Source organism: Equus caballus, chromosome 16 (genome assembly GCF_041296265.1).
Source record: "Equus caballus isolate H_3958 breed thoroughbred chromosome 16, TB-T2T, whole genome shotgun sequence".
Taxonomy (NCBI): Eukaryota; Metazoa; Chordata; class Mammalia; order Perissodactyla; family Equidae; genus Equus; species Equus caballus.
This window is the reverse complement of record NC_091699.1, coordinates 10049286-10062855: the sequence shown is the minus strand read 5'-3', so window position 1 is coordinate 10062855 and position 13570 is coordinate 10049286.

Below are 13570 nucleotides of genomic sequence, written 5' to 3'. Positions count from 1 at the left end.
TGGAGGTCCCGACCCATCCATATGTCCCCAGTGGGCTGGGAGCTGGGGGCAGTGGGGACTGGTGAGCAAGGAGAGGCCATGAGCTAGCCAGGGGGCTCAACGGGGTGGCCAAGGTTGGGCAGGGAGGCTGGACTTGGCAGCCACAGCGACAAGGCTGCCCCCAGTCCCGACCACGCGAGGTGAGAGAGGAGGGCCTTCCAGAGGCGGCCCTGCCTGCCGGAACCTGACGCGAGTCGGTCAGGTGTTTCTCAGGGGCGCCACCCTGGAGGCAGGTGGTGAGTCACCCACGGAGTTCCAGCAGAGAGATGTGTAAGCCGGGGAGGGGTGAGAGACGTCGCGCATCTCTGTGGCGAAGGCCCTTGTTCCCCGTGACTTGGGAACTGTCCTCTAGGGCCGCCTGTCCTGTCCGGTGGGGCTGGCTGACATGGGGCTCTCATGTGCACCCAGCTCACAGCGTGGGGAATTGGAGAATGGACAGCCCCTCCTGACGGGCCCTGCTCCTGGGGAAGGGGCTCAGCCTGTGACCTCTGCCCTTGGCCCCTGACTGGACGCGCCTGCTGTGGCCAGACCGGCTCTGGGGAAGGGAGGTGTTGATCCCAGGCGTGCTGACCTAGCCTCTCCTCAGCCACAAACGAGCAGCGCAGCCCAGACAAGAGGGACCTGGCAAACGGGAGGCCTCACTGGAGGAAGAGTAAGCTTGTGAGCATGGGGGCCTGCTGTCAGGCCCGGCCCAGGACATCGCTCCCCTCACCCAACCACCTACTTCTTCTGAGGCGGCACTGCTGGGCTGGCCTCCTGCCCGGCCAAGGCAGGTTGGCCACATGCAGGGTGGCATCGTTGTCACGTTCATTCAGAGCTTCCAGACCCCTCGCCTGGTGTGGGTATTGGCTCCTTGTCCTGCACCTGCCCTGGGTGGGCAGCACAGCCGAGTGAGCGGGGCGCGGAGCGAGGGACGTGCAGTGCCGATGACTCCCCTTGATCCTCGCTCCACCCCTGTTGGCGAGTTTCTTAAACCTCTCTGGATGTCAGCTTTTTCCCCCTGCAGAATGGACATGAAAGTCCCCGGGGGCAGCACGGTGGTGAATGGTAAGTGAGATAGTGCGTGTGACTTGGAACAACAGCAAGGACCCTTTCCTGGGTGTGGCTGTCTCTCAGCCACCTGGAGAGCGTGGGGACACAGGGCCTCCATTCTCCTGCTGAAGCCACTGCCAGCGCCACCTCAGTGGGACCCTTGCAAGCAGCAAGAGTTCTATTGAGGCGCCTGGCTTGTCTCCTGCCCCTGGGAGACCCCCATGCCACCACCTTTGTCACCCTTCGGGACTTCTGTGGCTGAGAGAGGGGTGTTAGTCTTGGTCTGTGAGCTAAGAAAGCAGATGGAGACGTAAGCCCATGTACCCACAATTGTCTCTAACAGGGAGGGAATCTGGAAGATGGCAGAGCAGAAATACAGCCATAACAACCGCCTGGCCAATACCCCGCCCCCAAGGCACATGGGGGCAGTGCCATTTCCTGAGCACGGGGCCAGGCAGAGCATGGGTAGGCTACTATAACAGGGAAGCCCCCAGCACTGGCTTACACAGGGAGCGGTTTATTTTTCTCTGTTTGAGCAGTCTGAGAGTAAGCAGTCCAGGCTGCTATGGCGGCTCCAGCGTGGGGCACCCAGCCTCCTTTCCCTCGTCATCCTCCACGCCCGAGGGTGCTGGGCCAGGCCATGGAAAGCAGACGAGGGGCTGTGTGTCTGCTCCCTCACTGCGTGGGCATCCACTTGCCTTCCGTTGGCCAGAACCTCATAGCATGGCCTCATCTGCTGCAAGGAAAGCTGGAGGATGTGTCTTCACCTGGAGGTTATGGGCACGGCTGAGACCCGGGGCTCTATTCTGGGAGAAGGAGTGGAGGGGGGCTTCCCGGCGCTGAGCCTGGCGCTGTGCACGCGGCAGGCGTTCCCCTCCAAGACCCAGCACATCGGCGTCTGCACAGCACCAGTTTGTCTTGGCAGGGCCTGGTGGGTTCAGCTCACCCATGGCCTTGACCACATTCTCAGAATGGGTGTCACTGACAGGGATGGGACCAATGGAAAGGTGACCAAGGGCATCAGGGTATCATGGAGGGAAATGCTGTGGGAATAAAGGGGCTAAGATGCTCTGGTCGACACGCCAAGGCTGCAAATGACAGAATCCTGACTCAGACAGACAAAGCAAAGCAAAGCAAAGCATCATAGCCACCAGTGTTCTACTCCTGAATGGGGCTGGGGTCTCTAGGCGTGCCGTAGGGGCCGAGGCAGAAGCAGAGAGGCCCCAGGTCAGGGCTTCTGCGGAATTGCAGCTTTTCTTATGCTCCATCAGTTCAAAGGCCCGATGTGTATCAAAGGCTTGGGCCGAGGGTACCGGGAGAGACAGCTGGAGTGGGTGGGTTAACCTGCACGCTGTCCACGTGACAAGGGGCTTTGAACGTCACATAAGGGCACTGAGCATGGGAGCCAGTCAGTCCTCTCTGTGTCTGAACGGACCTTACTTTGTTGGAGGATAGGCAAAGATGAAAACAAACACGTGGGCTGTTAGACTGCAGATGGAGGCGCAGGGGCAGCCCTGAGGAGACTGGAGGAGAGCGCACACCTCCTCCATCCACTGCAGGACCAGAGGGCATCTCGGAGTGTCCTTCTATCTGCCACAGCTGAAAAGTCATCCTGGCTCCTGGGAGGCCACAAGGGAGCCCTGGCCGAAACAGAAGAGCAACAAGAGGGGTTGCGAAGAGGGATGGAGGGGATGAGAGGACATCGCCAAGGGACAAAAATGGCACAGGCAGAATTAATGTCTGCCTAGAGACAGCAGGGAGGGGAAGCGGGCTTCCGAATGCTGCCCTGGAGGACAAGCCCACCGCAGTCTTCCAGAACCTAGTGGGGGAGGAAGGATGACAGCGAGGTGGATTGGTATGGAGGGCAGAAAATGCAAAACCAATAGCGGGGCGCTGGCGGTTCTGGATCAGACTCCAGAACAAGCAACATAAATACTTACACACAACCCATTCCATCTACGAATACACAACATACCTAACACACTCATACGCAGCACATGCCATCTACAAATACACAACATACATAAGACACTCACACACAGCACATGCCATCTACAAATATACAACATACATAACACACTCATACACAACCCATTCCATCCACAAATCATAACATACATAACACACTCAGCACATGCCATCCACGAATCAACATACATAACACACTCATACACGTCATCTACAAATACATATATAACACTCATATATAACGTAATCTACAAATGCACGACATGTAACATACTAATGTGTAACATGTATAACACACTATAAACACATGTAACATACTGATCACAACACATAACACACTAATATGTAATATGTAATCTACGAATACATAACATATACTAATACGTTAACACATATACTAATATATAACAATATGGTAATATAATTATGATACAAGGATATAATACATGACTAAATACTATGATCTATATTTATAACCATGTACATAATGTAACTGGAGGACTGGAAGAAGGTCCCATCCGTGGAAGGCAGGAGAGCATAGTGGGTGGGTCTCAGAGGCAGTTGGAATTGAGGCCATGTGAGCCCCGTTGACCTCTCTGAACCTCAGGGTCCTTGTCTGTGAAACCAGTACGACCCCAATAATCTGCCCAGGCTGTGTGAAGATGGAGTAAGCGTATCTGAAACAGCAGACCTGTTGCCTGATGGGCAAGAGGCAACGAGTGATGAGGGGAAAGGAGAAAAATGCACAAAGCAGAGAAAGGCGTCCGGCCAGAGGAAGGTGTCTGAGATAAAGACTTTGAAGCTCAGACTCAGGTCATGACTTGTGGGGTCAGGCAGGGACACCTGGGGGCCTCGCAAGAAGGAGCCCCTCGCAGAGGGAGGGCTAGACCCCGAGACTAAGTAACCTTCCAACCCACGTTGGTCCTTCCCCATGTTGGTGCATCTGCTCTAACTCTGGAGCCCTGGGGGTGCGAGGACACACGGGCATCCACTTCTGAGAGAGATCCCAGGCTGGCCCAGGGCTGTTCCCCGAGACCAGCTGGGGCAGCCCTGCCTATTCCCAGGTTCTGCTTCTGTGGACTGGCCTCAACCCTGAGCTGAGCTATTGAAAGACATGCCCTCAGGCTCAGCTTGGGCTCGCTCATCAGAAGATTGTGTCAGAGGTGTGAGCCGGCTGAACGGGAGATGAGCAGAAGGAAGACCTAGCTCAAAACCAGGGTGGTCACAGCTGCAAATATCTCACTACAACAGTGGAAATACATTTATGTAGAAATGAGTCTAAATAGCTGCAAATGGGTTTTAGACAGGTTTACAGTGTGCAAGTAATGAAATAATACCAGTCTGGCTATAAAGCCCCAGGTTATACAAACAGACTAGAAGTTGTGCAAATGCTTGAAGTGCTTCTCTCAGGATCCTCCTCTTTCCTAGGGAAGTCTCTGGCTTTTAAAAGAACAATTTAGACCAGTTGCATTTCTTTCTTTCTTTCTTTCTTTTTGGTGAGGAAGATTGGCCCTGAGCTAACATCTCCACCAATCTTTCTCTATTTGTATGTGGGATGCCACCACAGCATGGCTTGATGAGCGGTGTGTAGGTCTGTGCCTGGGATCCGAAACTACGAACCCAGGGCCACCGAAGCGGAGTGTGTGAACCTAATCATTACACCGCCGGGCTGGCCCCCAGTTGCGTTCCTTGATATCCTGTTTTATATTTCTCCCTTCCCTGAAAAGTCTTTGTCTTATGCACAAAATGAAGAAATGAGGCTAGATGCCATTTCTGTTGAGCAAATTGGTAACTGGTTGAACAGCTGTCCTCAGAGGGCTCAGCTGGAAAGAGGAATGAAGCCACCTGTCTGGTCCCACCACAAAGTGGGTGTGGGTGCTCCTCCTCCCAGGGAAGCCCTGGACAAAAAGTGGACACTAACACTGGCTTGGGGCTGCTGGCAGGACAAGCGGATGACTGCCCCAACGGAGGATGCTCAGGCCCCATGAGTGCACCATGCAGAGGAGTTCTGGGCCCACCGTGGGGGCCTCCCTGGGCGTGTCAGCTGGAGGGAGGACTTTGGGGGTGGTGACATGGTGAGCAGTGGAAGCCCCTTCTCATCCCCACTCCCAGCCAGCCTGAGCTGGTGGACCTTGCTAGAAATGTGGTGCACAGCTGGAAATCCATTCCACCTCCCGGGCTGAGGGCCACTGGACATCCCATGCAAATTCCAAGGTGGAATGGGCTGCACCTTTCAGGACCCCATCCTCTTCCCTGGTTTCACGCTAGTGAACACGTTTCTCAGGGAACGATGATGCCCTTGGTGGCTCAGCAGACTCCCACCCTGCCAGTTTGTGGTGCGTGACCCCTCCGAGACTCTGGCCAGCAGCAGCTGTGTGGCCTTTACTGAAGGTTTGTGGGGTCCCATGGCCCTGATGGTTTCACTTGGAAAACCCTTATTTGATATTTCTGTTGAAATAATATAATGTAATTATAATATGCACTGTTATAATTTGTAATATAAATAATATAATTATAACATAATGCATACTTATATGTGACACATAACTAAATAACATGTAATGATAACTACATACACACATAGAGTTTAAATAATACAACCATATCACACATAGTTATTTCTAATGTAAATAATAGAGCTATATCACATATAACACAACTAAAGTTGGTAACGGCACAAAACTGCTGCCTGCTCTGTGGCACCCAGGGACTTGCCTTTTGCGTCTGTCCCTTCTGCCACCTTGCAAGCATCTCTCTCTTCCTCTTGGAACTTCAAATTCCCGCCTCTTTAAATACACAGAGGGATGTGGAGCCAGACCCTGCGTTCCGGTAACCCCTCCTGGCCTCCAGCTCCTCCTCTGCCCGGGATGAGAAGGTTACCGTCCTCACAGGGTCATTGTGTGGACAAAATGAGTTAAACGTGGAACATACCTAGAACAGCATCTGGCAGGTAGCAAAAGTTGTTATTGTTGGTGGTATTTTTATCACTACCCATCGTTACTTGAGCATTCCCTCAGCAACCCCATCCCCATCCCGTCACCCCAAGAGGCGTCATCAGACGTTTCTCCTACACAATGTTCTGCCAACAGGCATTTTCTCCCATCAAACGTTCTCTCGCTCTGGTACCTGGACCTCTTGCTCGCAGGTGGGTCTGTTAGAGCGCAGGTTCATTCCTTGACAAAGGGGTCGCGGGCTCTGTTTAAGCAGCGTCTTCTCAGTGTTCATTCACAGATCATTAAACACTTAACAGAGAGAACTACATGCAGTGTGCTCAAGCCACCGCTGGCTGAATGTCCGGCAATAAACGAGGCAAACCCAGCTGGAAATTGTGGGGCTTTAACAGGCCACGTGCGCTTCATGAGTTTTATTTGCATTTTCCTAGACAGGAAGCTAATCACTGGATGGCCCATTCGATGCCAGACAGCTGGGAATTCTGCCCGGGTCCAGATTCCCTTACAGCATCACCCTTTTTATCCCCACAGCGGCACAGGCCTTGCTTCCCAAAAGAAGGACTCCCAAATAATCTGCCTCCATCTTGCGGGGCCTGAGGCCTGAGGGCAGGGGCCTGTCTCCAGGGAGGTGATTGTACCCTAGACAACGGGGCAGTTGAGCCACACCTAAAAATGCCAGGTGGACACCCTGGGCGCCCCGTGGGGGGGCTGGTGACTCTTGAGTTTGTGTCTGTGGAGCTGAGGGTGAGGGAGCATCTCACGTGCCTGTTTTCTTCCCGCACTCCTTGTGCCACCATGTTGCCATCCGTCTCCTGTGGGTAGGAGCACATTCAGGTCAGTTCACCTCCGACTTTCCGTACCAGTGCCACCTGAGTACCCGCCAGGCCCAGCTCCCTGCCACCTCCATGAGAGGGATTCTGGACAAAGTTCCATGTCCAAAGAGAGGTTCTCAGGCTGCTGGAGACACTGGCTCCCACGAGTGCACCTATACCACAAAGGGCAGCACACACACAAACATAAACACGGCTTTGGTATTGTCTGCAAAACCCTTGGCAGTGTAACACTACAAGAAAAAAATGAGGGACAACAATAGCAAAAGAAGAGACAGGATGTGGTTATCCAGAAAGTCAGAGATCAGCCACACATTGGTCAGAACTCACGACTGTTCACTCAATGAACAGACGCAGGAGAAACATGGGGGACGTATCATTGTCTCACCTAGCAATTGCTGCATAACGACTGGCCTCAAACCTCGGTGCTCTAGAGCAGCAATAATTTATGATTATAGCTGATGCATCTGTGGACTGGTTGGAGGTCTGCTGACCGAGCCTGGCCTTACTCACGTGTCTGCGGTTCGGCTGGGGATTCTGCTCTAACTTGGGCCAGGCTGGGGCAGCTTAATTGGGGTTCTGCTGCACATGTCACTTCTCCTCCTGGAACCAGCAGACCATCTGGGGCACATCCCCATGGTGAGGGCAAGTGTGCAAGCCCCCTTCAGCCCTCTGCTCGTGTCCTGTCTACTGCATCCCACTGGCCAAAGCAGGTGTCATGGCCAAGCTCAGTATCAGGAGGTGGGGCAGGTTACCGCAGCCCGGGTGAGAGCACCTGAAAGCCGCAAGGCGAATGGCGTGGATAAACGGAGGGACGGTGACTGGGGCCACCCATGTGTCAAAAACCAACTAAATGCTTAACACCAGCATTCATGACCTCCCCGACAGCGAGAGAGCCGCAAACAACTCGCAGTAAACTGACTGAAAATTTGTAGGAACATGATGCAACTTTAACGGAGAAGGTAAAGAAGACTAAATAAATGGATTGGATGGACCTGCCTACGATTTTTCCTGTATGGGAGACTCAGCATTGTAAAGATTCCAGTTTTTGTCATAGTAATCTACAACTCAGTGCAATTCCAGTACAAACCCTAAGGGGATTGTTTTTAACGGAACTTGACTTGATGCTAATGTTTATCTAGAAGTGTAAATGTACAAGTGTGCAATACAATTCTGCATGATGGTGGTGGTGGGGAGGAGACTGCCTTACAAGGTATGGAAACATCCTATAGAGGTAAGAGAGTTTGAAAATGTGGTGTTGGAGTAGACAAAGGAAAATAAGTCCTGGAGCAGAAAAAAGATTCTAGAAAAGGACCTAAGTACATGTGGGAATTTAACGGGAAGTACCTTGAATACACAGCAGTGCGACAGCCGATTGGTCATAAGAAAGGCAGAGCTTTGTCTCACACCATAAACACAAAATTTGTTCTAGTATCAAAACAAGCCAAAATGGAAATGGTAGGTCTGTTTGACGCCAATATTAAGACCTCTGTTTAAGAATAGATGTCGTGGCTAAAGTTAGAAGAATCAAGCTCTATGGGGCTGGCCCCGTGGCCGAGTGGTTAAGTTCGCCCGCTCCGCTGCAGGCGGCCCACTGTTTCGTTGATTCGAATCCTGGGCGCGGACATGGCACTGCTCTTCAAACCACGCTGAGGCAGCGTCCCACATGCCACAACTAGAAGGACCCACAACGAAGAATATACAACTATGTACCAGGGGACTTTGGGGAAAAAAAGGAAAAAATAAAATCTTAAAAAAAAAAACAAACAAGCTCTGGACGTGGAGAGGACTGCGTGCGCTAACAGTCCCGCTGTCGCTGGAAGGCGTGTGGCTGTTCTGTGCACCCGGCCGGAAAGGAGCAGCTCCAGAAGACAAGCGGGCAATGGAGATAAACTAGCAACAGGCGCAAAAAGAAGTGCAGGCGGCAAATAAGTTCAGGAGATGTTTGACCTCGGAAATACACAGGAAAATAAAAATAACAATGTATCCTATTCATGCTGGCTAGACTGAAACAGTGTAAAAGCTTGAGAACATCCAGGGTGGGGAATGACGTCTCCTCACCATTGATTGCAGCACAATTGTTTGCGGGAGGATAATGCGGGAGAATTTATCAACATTTAAAATCTGCCTGTTCTTTGACCCGCCAAACCCATTACTAAAAATCCATGTATAGCAGGCTTTATGCTAAGTGAAACAGGTCAGACAGAGAAAGAAATACCATGTGAGCTCACTTATTTGTGGAATCTAAAAACAGAAAAGAAGAAACTAAACTCATAGAAAAAGAATCAGATTTGTGGTTACCAGAGGTGGGGGGGGCAGAAGGGGGCACTGGATGAAGGGGTCAAAAGGTACAAAGTTCCAGTTATACGGGATGTAGTGTACGTGATGACTGCAGTTAGCACGCTGTATGGCAAATAGGGAAGTCGTCATGAGAGTAAATCCTGAGTTCTCAACACAAGCAAAAACATTATACTTTTCTTTTTTTTGGTATCTATGAGATGATGGATATTAACTAAACTTATTATGATAATCATATCACGATACATGTAAGTCACATCATTATGCTGTACACCTGAAACTTACACAGTGCTGTATGTCAATGATATCTCAATAAAACTGGAAGAAAAAGCAACAGTTAAGGAAGATATTAAAAAAATCCACGTATAAAGACGTGTACAAGTTTGTTCTTTTTTAGCATGATTTATTAACAGCAAGCAGTGAGGAGCAATCTAAAAACTTACTAACGGAGAATTGGGTAGATAAATTAAGGTGCCCAGAAACTAGCTCTTTACTTGGCTGGCAGTGAAATGTTCATAATTATATACAATTTACATCTTATATAAAAAGTATTTATGGTTTTAATTTTTAGAATCACCTAACGCACAAAGAATGAAAGGCTCGGTTAATGTGGCGGGACAGAAGTTGACACTAGTGCTGCCAACAGAAGGTGAACAAGAGTGTGAGAGGCCTGCCCGGGAGTGAACGCAGGCCCTGAGAGCCACAGAGCGAGTCCGGTCCATCCAGAAATGTTTTCTGCTTTATCAGTAAAACGTACCTGGAATCCGACCGCTCCTTCCACCCACTGCGGCCCAAGCCACCCTTGACCTCTCACATAGACTATTGCAGTAGCTCCCAGGGGTCTCCCTGCTTTGGACTCACCCCCACAGCCGGAAGGATTTGGATAAAATCTGTCTGACTGTGTCCCTCCTTTGCTCAGAACTCTCCAGGGGTCTCCCTGTTTCACGCAGAGGAGAAGGAAGACCTTGTAAGGCCCTAAGAGAGCTGCCCGCCCTGCACCCCTTGGACAGCACCACCTACCACTCTTCTGGTTCGGGTGGCTCCGGCCCACTTTGCTGTTCTGGGAAAATACCAAGCAGCTCCCACCTTGTGGGCTTTGCACTGGCTGTTCCCTCCACCTGGAAGGCTTTTCCCTCAGCTGTCCCACAGCTCCTTCCCCTCCTCCTTCAAGCATATGCTCAGACGTTCCTGCCCGTGAGAGGAGGCTAGATAATGGTGCGTACCTCCCTTCACTTCCTAGTCTTGACAGCCATCCCCCGGTTATGTGACGTGTTAGCAGTAGGGCAGGCTGGGGGAGGGGCATTCAGGACCCTCTGTGCCGTCTTTGCAACTCTTTAAACCTAAAACTAGTTCAAAATAAAATGTTTAAAAACAAACAAAATTTACACCCACCAGCACTCCTCATCCCCTCCCTTTCTTGATCTTTCTCCACAGGGCTCACCACCTTCTGTACCAACATGCTTGGCCCATTCACTGTCTTTCCCTGCTAGACTGAGCTCTGTGAGGACGGGATTGCCTATAAACCCAGATCCTAGAGTCAATATCATCATATTAATCTATAAATTCTAGATTCTGGGCACCACAGTTTATTTACCGTTAACATTTAATGGTAAATTATGCACCGTTAATAAATTTTTAAATTGTTCCTAAATATTTGCTGTCATAAATCATGCTATAAAATAGAACAGACTTGCACACACAGCTTTATACACTGATTTTTTTTGCTAAGGAAAATTAGCCCTGAGCTAACATCTGTTGCCAATCTTCCTCTTTTTTTGCTTGATGAAGATAAGCCCTGAACTAACATCTGTGCCAATCTTCCTCTATTTTGTATGTGGATCACCACAACATGGCTGATAAGTGGTGTAGGTCTGTACATGGGACCAAACCCGGGTCGCCAAAGTGCAGTGTGCTGAACTTAACCACTATGCCCCCGGCCTGGCCCCTGTGCCTGGATTTTTAATGGTGGCTTTGCTGGGTCAAAGAGTAGGTATACTTTAAATTTTGATATCTTTTGCCAAATTATCATCCAAAAAACAATTGTGCTGGGAATACAGTTCACTTGTTTATTCAGTTTTCGTCTGTCCTTCACTAGAACATAAACTCTCTGAGAAGAGGGGTTTTGCCTGTTTTGTTCGGTGCTATAGACCCAGCTCCCAGAACACACATTTGCTGAGCAAATCATGAAGGCAGTAGGCAAGAGCTACTGCTGAAATTGACGGACTAAGATACAGAGGTTTAAACAAGCTATTTAAAGTGATAAAGGTCGTGTGGTTGTTGGAATAGTGGCCCCCAAAGATGTCCACGTCCTAATCTCCAGAACCTGGGAGCATGTCCCCTCCCACGGCAAAAGGGACTCTGCGGGTGTGATTAAGTTAAGGACCTTGACAGGGAGATGATCCTGGATTATCTACTGGGCCTGATGTAATCACAAGGGTCCTTATAAGAGGATCAGAAGAAGGTGTGACAATGGAGGCAGAGGGGAGATTGGAAGATGCTGGCTTTGAGGACGGAGGAAAGGGCCATGAGCTAAGGAATGCAGGCGCCCTCTAGAAACTGGCAAAGGTGAGGAAATGATTCTTCCCTGGAGACTCCAGAAGGAACACCGGCCTTCTGACACCTTGATCCCAGGACTGGACTCTAGAACTGAAAGAGAATGAATTAGTGCTGTTTGAAGCCAAGTTCATGGTGATTTGTTACAGCAGCAGTAGGAAATTAACCCAGGTACTGAAAGAACTAAAATAAAAATCTAAATCCCAAACATGAGTTGTGGAAGAGGTGGGGAGGAGGCGGGGTGAAGGGAAGGTAGCTGGAGCCCCACCTTTTGTCACAGGGAACGAGTAGAGTTCAGAGTCAACAACTCCAGACACAGGTCGCTTCACACGTCAACTACACTTGGGGACGGAATCGTTAGACGGCTTGACACCAAACAGTTAAAACAGGCTGCTGGGGCCGAGGGCTGGGAAGAGGTGGCCCAGCTGTCCTCAGCCCTCATTTGCGCTCTGGTCCTCAAGATTGGTCATCACAGGCTCATGCGACCTGCACAAAAGCGCACTTTTAACACCTGCTCCCACGCCGGTGCTCCCGAGACGTGCTCTGTGTTCTCCTGGAAGCGCCTGCACGGGAGCCTGGTGGCCAGGCAGCAGGCAACACAACCCAGGCTGGGGACGACATGGCACCTGGGCCTCTGACAGTAAGCAGATGCCTCACCCAGAGGAAGTGAGTCCAAGCAGGAGGGGCGGGCAGAAGCCCAGGAGACGTCCGTGGGCACCCCTCCTCCCCACGCCTCCTGCGGGTGATTGCAGACCGACTTTGGTCTTCAACCAGGCCCAGCAACTGCGGCCCGCCCGCAAGGCCATGGGCTACCCGGGGGCTCCTCTGCTGTCCTTCTGGAATTTATACATCAATGTTTTCTATGCCTTCTGTATGCATTCTAGATCTCTGCGTGCTGGGTGGAGCTCTGGCTGGGAGCAGGAGGCCAGAGCACTTTTAGGAGCTCAGCAACCCCCAGAGTGGCTTCTCAAGTGTGTCCCTGTCCCTTGGAGGCCTTAGACACCTCATCTGTCAAGGGAGGGGTTGAAAAGGGCCCTTGCTGATTCAAGCTTTAGGTTCTTGGGGGTCAAATGGAAGTTATTCCTCTATGGACCTGCCAACGTGCATTGAGGGACTCAGTTCTCACCTGGTGTCCAGTGTTGAGAGTTCTCTGAAGATATGGAGAGGTGAAGACCACAGACTGAGGCTTCACTACCAGCTCCCACCATTTCTAACTGTCTCCTGGGTGGGACAAGTCCTTCCCCGAGCCTCAGTTTACCCACCTGCCTTTGTTATAGGGCTGAAGGTCAAAGGAGGGAATTGAGTTCTGACACTGTGCAGTGGAGGTCCATGGGCCTGATGTGCTGTTTGATCACGTCCCAGATTTCATCAGAGACCCTCCTTCTCTGAACTCTGCTTCCAGCAGAGTTGGGGAAGACCAAGGAAAGTGGCCCTAAAGGACATCTCTGGCTTTTGCCCAAGATTGCTGACAGAGGGGTCCCAGCATCCACTGGAAAGATTTTGGGGGTCCAGGAGACTTCTCTCTAGGCATTTTCTGGGGGTTATGGTACAACCCTTTGTGCATTTATGTGCATATGCATATGTGTGTGCAGTACTTGTGTGTGCACATATGTGGCACTTGTGTGCATATAGTGTGTGCATATGTAGCCAAGTGAGCTTGGGCATGTGTGCACAGGCATACACGCTCGTCTGTGTGTGTGCACCAAAGGCTGCACTGAGTGTGCCTATGTCCAGATACATATGAGTGTGCAGGGCCCTTGTGTGCGTGCGTGGGTATCCATGTGTGTGTCTGTTGAGTGGCGGGCACATGGGTGTTCACATGTGTGTCTGTTGCCTGGAGAGCACATGGACTCCTGCTACCAATTTCAGCCCATGGTTACATTTTGTTTGGCTTTCATG